The following is a 6537-nucleotide window of genomic DNA, read 5'->3' as shown; positions in this document are numbered from 1 at the left end:
CTAAACAGCTATCAATCATTCTGAGAAATGACTAAATGGAATTGCATACCTTTAGGCGTAGTAAATTTAAAGCATTGCTTTACGAGATAGCGAGGTTTAGCGGTGGCTACATTTGCATTTTAAATTTAAAAAAAGTACACTGATAATTTGCAGTATTTAGGGATTTTGTAATCCAAATTTGCATCTCACAATAAAATAAATCTATTCCCATTATGCACTCTGTTACAACATTCACTTTCCTTCTCAGTTCCAGCTGTTAATCGGTCGCGTTACATCAGAACCATGTCACTGCTGCAGACAGTTCAATCATTCTCCTTTTTGAAGCCGCCCGCTAAACGACTTATTCGGCTGCCTCGCAGCTTGTTGCTACTGTGTGAACAAATTATTAATAACCTTTTGACGTCGATTAACACCTTTTCCGACACACAAATATGCACTGATTAATTGACTACGGTCGGTTGGGTTTCGGTTCTTCGTACGCCCGCACGATGGTACCACTTTCAATTTTCGACGAAACTGATTCCAAGGTCGTGCAATTCCATTTAGTGACCTTTGACCACCGTTGAAAATGAAGGGACCGACACACAGCACAATTGTTATCCCGTTGCGTAGGAGCCGTCTTCGGGGCACTTGATAATCACTCCTGCACCGTGTTGATTGAAACTCAACGCCCTTTCCATTTGGCTTCCTTCTCACGATCCGTCGAACAAGGCTCCCCATTTTAAACGTGCCTTTTTGTGGCCATTCATGTCACGTCGCACGAACGTCATCGGTCGGTTTCGAAAACGACAGAAAAGGAATGTTTCACAATCGCGGTGACCAATTATAGACATAAACGTGGCGGGGAGCTTGAAGCCCGCCGAAGGCTTTCCCTCACACTACATGCGCCTTCCCTCGCCCACTAAAGCTCACCCTTATCCTAATCCACGAAGGTGCGATCCGAACCGAATGCGCGTGATGACGGGGTACGACAAGAAAGGCTACCATTTGGAAGAAAAGTGGAATCATGTTCAGCATTTTTTGGGGGAGGCCTGCCCAGCAACGTTTACCTTCTACCTTATCTGAACGTCTTGGTGAGATTCCATTTCAATGCGCGCGCTAACGAATGTGTCAATCAACTGCATCAATAAGTCAAACAATCGGCCATCGAGCACAGGGGATGATATAATAACATTTACAACCGATACCGAACCGGTTTTTTTTTTCCTTCATGGTGCGGTGGAATATTTCCTTCTCGATCGATCGATCGATCGATCGAGCGGCTCCGAAGTGAGAGAGTCGTGTGTGTGTTTTTTTTTCGTTCCTATGTGTCCTTATAGAAATATTATCCAGCCGACAATCCAGCCACGAAGGTATCTGTCAGTTCGATCTGTCATAAGACGTGCGAACTGGTCTGTGACACAAACACGAACTCGCACGAAGCACTTAACCCGTCAAACCGTTCATATGTTTGCGATTTTTTTGCTTCTGCCATCTTAGACAACTTTTCTTACAACTTTTACCTGTCTGAATAATGAAGAAGAAGACGACAAAAAATATGATGACATCGAGAAATAGTTTGGAAAAATAATGGTACAACGACAAATACTATCCTTTCTGAAAATGGCACCACAATGGCTTCCAGCTGTAAAAGACAGCCAGTTTCCCTTTTTGTTGGGATGGGAAGAAAGGTTCAATCCAGATAACGATCCGGTGATGTGAAAATAAGCACGAGAGCCTGTTTGTCGTTGCAACCACCGTTGGTACCAGTCACTGTCGTCGGTGCATATTCTCGATGTTGCAACACTTTCCCGAAATTGGATCGGAAAACGTCGGTGGCTTCCGGTTCCGCTTGCATGAGCTTTCCTTTCTATCCGGTTGGTTTGCTTATTTTATATCAGTTTTCCATCTTCAACCCCTCACCGAGCCAGGAGGAAAAACATCCATGTTCATCCTTTTGAAGATCCTCGTATTTGCCGGTTATTCTCGGGAATTTGCGTGGTATCATTGTAAGAAAGTGAGCATTGAAAATGCATAAGCTTTATTCATCCATTTTTTATGTTTAGCATTTTTTTTTCCTAGATGGAATACGAAGGGTGAACTTTTGTGTCTTTATATACTCAAACACATACTACTGCCAACAGCTACAGAGCATGCTGGAAGCGTCGTAGCTAAGGGTTCGAGTGTAAGTCTTTGGGAAAAATATGCTTTTTCCCAAAGGGGCGCTGCAAAAATGGTGTCAAATAACTTCTTCGCAATTCTCATGCACATCACAAGCTACGTATGGATAAGGGAAGCATAACAATAGGCAGACAAGCTGGCTGGATTAAACATGGTTCCCACTATCCCTTCTGCCACGGTGATGATCCGGCCATGATAGCGTAACCTTCCCCGGTAAACAACAGTGAAGCGACCTCCCCGGCGGAAAGTGATTGCTCAGGAAAATTATAAAACATTCAGAAACTCGCCCCTCACCACCAACAAAGTAAGCCAACTCACAGCCAACAACTCCGAAAAAGTGAAGTGCGAAGCAAAAGTTGGTTCTCATGATTTATCGCATGGCAACGTAGTAGCGCCTTCCGGGCGTGTCCCTTTTTCCTGAGCCCCGAAATTTCCTGACACCTGTATTCTGCTAGCATGGGGCGAGAGATGCAACTCGACTGCAGCAGTCAGTCAGCGTTCCGGCCTGTCACAAGGAACCTGCTGATAGTGAACGCTCCTGGACACGACTTGTGACGGGCGAAGCGTGTGTTTTTTCCCATTTCGAGTTTTGCTAGCGTGCGAAGGGATGAAAATTTTTCTTGATGCTGCTACGAAATTCGAGATGCTGAGTGGTGATGGTGATACACTCCGGCGAATGGTAGATAGTTATTGCAGTGTACCCGTAAGTGGTTTGTTTTCTGTGGAAGCTTATTACAGAGGGAAAAGCTGTGTTTTCTAGGGATGCTTTGTCCGCTATAGGTTAGTTGTCAACCGTGAAATGGGATCCTTTCAGATGGGGTTTGTGAGGGCCTTTTCTTGGAGCAGCTTTTGGGAAGTTTTGCAATCATATTGTTGTCTTTATTAAAATTAGAAATAGTAGGAGAATAAATTGTCATAAATTACCTTCAGAAAACATTTACAAAATTTATAAATAGAGATACAATACCTGTCGTTAGCTTTGTATAACTTATAAATGGCTAAAAGTATGCAATATTCATACGAAAAAAAAGATGAATTGTTGACTGCTGCTTTCCTTTGAATTTTATTTAAATTTATTTCGAGCTGAATGGCCGTATTTAATGTTAAATGTTGATCGAAAATAAAATGCAATCATAAAAATTGAATAAATAATAAAATAAAAATGAATAAATAATAAAAAGAAAATATAATAAAATCATTTAATTACAGCGTAAAGGAATTTCCTCGGAAGCGACATATTTCTGGTTGATTGCATCATTTCAGACGTTCAATGCCCCAAACTCATTCCTATTGAATTGTGTAAAATGTTATAAAATGATCTTATCAACAATCGGTTTATAATTTATCCTGATATGTTTTTGATGCTTTTTTAACCCTTTCACTCCTAATATGACTGCTCACCCAGTCAATCATTTTCCTATATAGCAGCGATAAAGACAAAGAAACCGAAGAGCCTCAATCTGTAACATGTTTCAAATCAAAATCGGATTTCGATTGTAATCCTTTCTGCCTTCCGTAACGGTTTGGCTGGCTAAGTGAAACCATCTCACAATCGGTATCAAACGCACGTCAGTCATCAAATTCTCATCCTTCAAATCGTTAGACTGAGCCGGATCCCCGATCGTTTGTACCATGATCAGCGTCAGAGGATTACACTGACATACTCACCGCAAAGGAAAACCGAGCAATAGGTAAAGAATGTGTGTGTGTCTATAGAGGAAGAAGAGACCTAAATTCCTTTTCTTTCAACCGCCCAAAATGATGGACGATGGGTCGACATCTTTTTTATGATGCCTGTTTCACGAAAGCTTTTCTCCCGCTAGAGGATCAACCGGTTGACGATAAATCGTCTGCATCGGGAATCGTGCAGGTGACAACGGTGAATGGTGCTCAAAACTAAACGAAAGCAAACAATCGCTTCCTCTAGCGCTCTTTCTCTCGCGTCTGTAGACACAAATGTCATCGCGACATATTCCCTAACTAGTCCATCTATGGGCAGCGGGTAGAGATTAGCTTTCACCCATGGACCTGGAGTGGGTGAGATTCTTTTCGTTTTCGCTATACTGATAAACATCGCCTACGCTCTCGAGCATCACCGTATGTCCGTGCGACCGTGTATGTGCCCGGAAGATTCCGGGCTAAGCTTTGGGATTTTATCCTGCTGACCTTTTGTGCGTGGCGACGGCACGGAACCGAGATGAGCGGACGGAACTGCACCGGGTTAATACCGGGAGTGAGGCACTGAACGGAATACCGATTAGCCCAATCTTGACAGCTGGTTGGTGGTTTTCCACCGTTTTCTCCCGCACCCTCACTAATGCTCCTTCATTAGTTCTCCAACATGACACCGGAACGATGGTCACCAGGGCACCGTGGCTATCGAAGCTATTGGGAGCTGTCAGGGCACAAGATAAGCGCTACAAGCGGCCCTCATGGACATGGACAAATCTACAACCGGGCCCACGCACCGCCCGGCAGACGAATGGGGCAAATTAAAGTTAGTTATCTTCGGCAGCCTGCTTGTCGGTCGGATGACTTTCTACCTTCATTATTTAGGTCTCCTTTCATTCCGGACACATGACACACGATAGGTTACGAAAGGATCAAGCTGGACCTCGCTCGGCCCTAGGCAGTATGGGGCGGGAATAAATTAGCTCCACCAGCAGATGGTTGGATGGCGTAGATAGCGACGCCACAAGTAATTCGTTTGTGCAGATTTCGGCAAGCATTAGCGTGTGTTTTGTGCTTTCGTGTGTAACGTTTACGGTATACGCTTTTTTGGTAAAGTTGGACGACTTGACGGAGAGGAGTGTGCGTTGGCAATGGAGAACGGAACAGTCCAACTCGTTAATGGGTTACTCTATCTTGTCCTGCTGCTTGTTACGTTCTGCAACCCTTACCCGTGTATGCGCTTTCCGCACCGACAAACGAGCACCGGTAGATTAGATAGACTTCTTAGGAACCGTAGCCGACGGTGTCGTGAAGTTCGTTTACCGGATTAGAAGGTTTTTGTTCGTCGTTTAGGGGTTCGCTTCAACACCTGTACATGGTTTATATTTCCTTGCGGGTGTCTTTAAGCGCACGGGGAATTATGAATGCTGCAGAGGGAATGATGCTGAACAGTGTTCTCGAGTGGGGTTTCGCAAGCAATTCATAATTCAATCATTCGTTGGACCAAGTTGTCAGGACTCATTCCGAGCGTTGCTGGCAAATTGAAGACGTTGCGTCAAGGTGGGATAGAAGTGACTTAACAAGCTTAAAATTGCTGCTTTCAGCTACTGGGTTATGACGAATGATTATCATGCTTAGGCCAAAAAGATGTTTCACATCGGAGTGCAACGATTAGCGTCCATAATGATGAAAGAAATTATGCCTTATGAAGAAGTTATTCGATGGAAGAGAATTCTTATTTCAGAGAGCGCAGGAAGTGTACGCGTTGGCACATGATTATCATTGTCTTTAATGGTAATTTGATGGCTCTGTTTCTTTTCTGGTTAAGTAAAGGTTCTTTTTCATGTTTTATTGTATTACTTTTCTATTTACTTTGTGCAATTTTCCTTAATTTAAATCAATTACTGCATAAAAAATTTATCTACAAACGGATTACAAGCACGCAACGAAAGGACAGAAAACAATTTCTTTGCTATAATGAACAAGAAAACAAACTGAAACGAACTCATTTCATATAAATCTAATTATAAAACTCAAAAATAAAATGAAAATAGAGTGTTTTCTACTGTTCCCATACGAACTCATATAATCATTTCATGCTTTTATTATTTGTTTTATTTTTAAAATTCCTTTCGAACTTATCTACTTAAACACGACCTTAATTTTCCTAAGGAAGTGTGTGGATTGTATTTAATTACATTCCCTGCACTAAAGGAAAATGTTTAATCGCTAAAAATAAATCACTTCCATTTATCAACCCTTCGTTTGAGCGTTCGTTTGCTAAAACTGCACGCACATCCTCAAAGAGCATTTAGAAAATTTGCTATAATTTATATCCCATCACTTTCCAAAAAAAAAAAAAAAGGAAAATGACTAAACCACTTCATGAAACCCTCCTCTGCATCCATTCATTTCACTGCACATGAAGATAGAAAGAAAGAGAAGCAATGATCTTTAAATCATTCCCACTGATTTTGGCATTTATTTTCAATCACATAAGTAACATTGAAACAACGGCAACCCAGTGGGAATTGGGTTGCGCAAAAGGAAAAAAAAGAGCGAACTGCGGTATCCTCAGAATTCTTCGATCCTTCCGCGAAAATGGGGCGACGGTATTCGGGCAAGATTGTGCTGTGACTTCCTTCGTTTTGGTCAAACAATCTTCCACGGCGGTAAAGCAAGGAAAAATCTCGACCAGAAGTAACT

Source organism: Anopheles maculipalpis, chromosome 2RL, assembly GCF_943734695.1.
Source record: "Anopheles maculipalpis chromosome 2RL, idAnoMacuDA_375_x, whole genome shotgun sequence".
Classification (NCBI taxonomy): domain Eukaryota; kingdom Metazoa; phylum Arthropoda; class Insecta; order Diptera; family Culicidae; genus Anopheles; species Anopheles maculipalpis.
Note: the sequence above shows the minus strand (reverse complement) of the source record.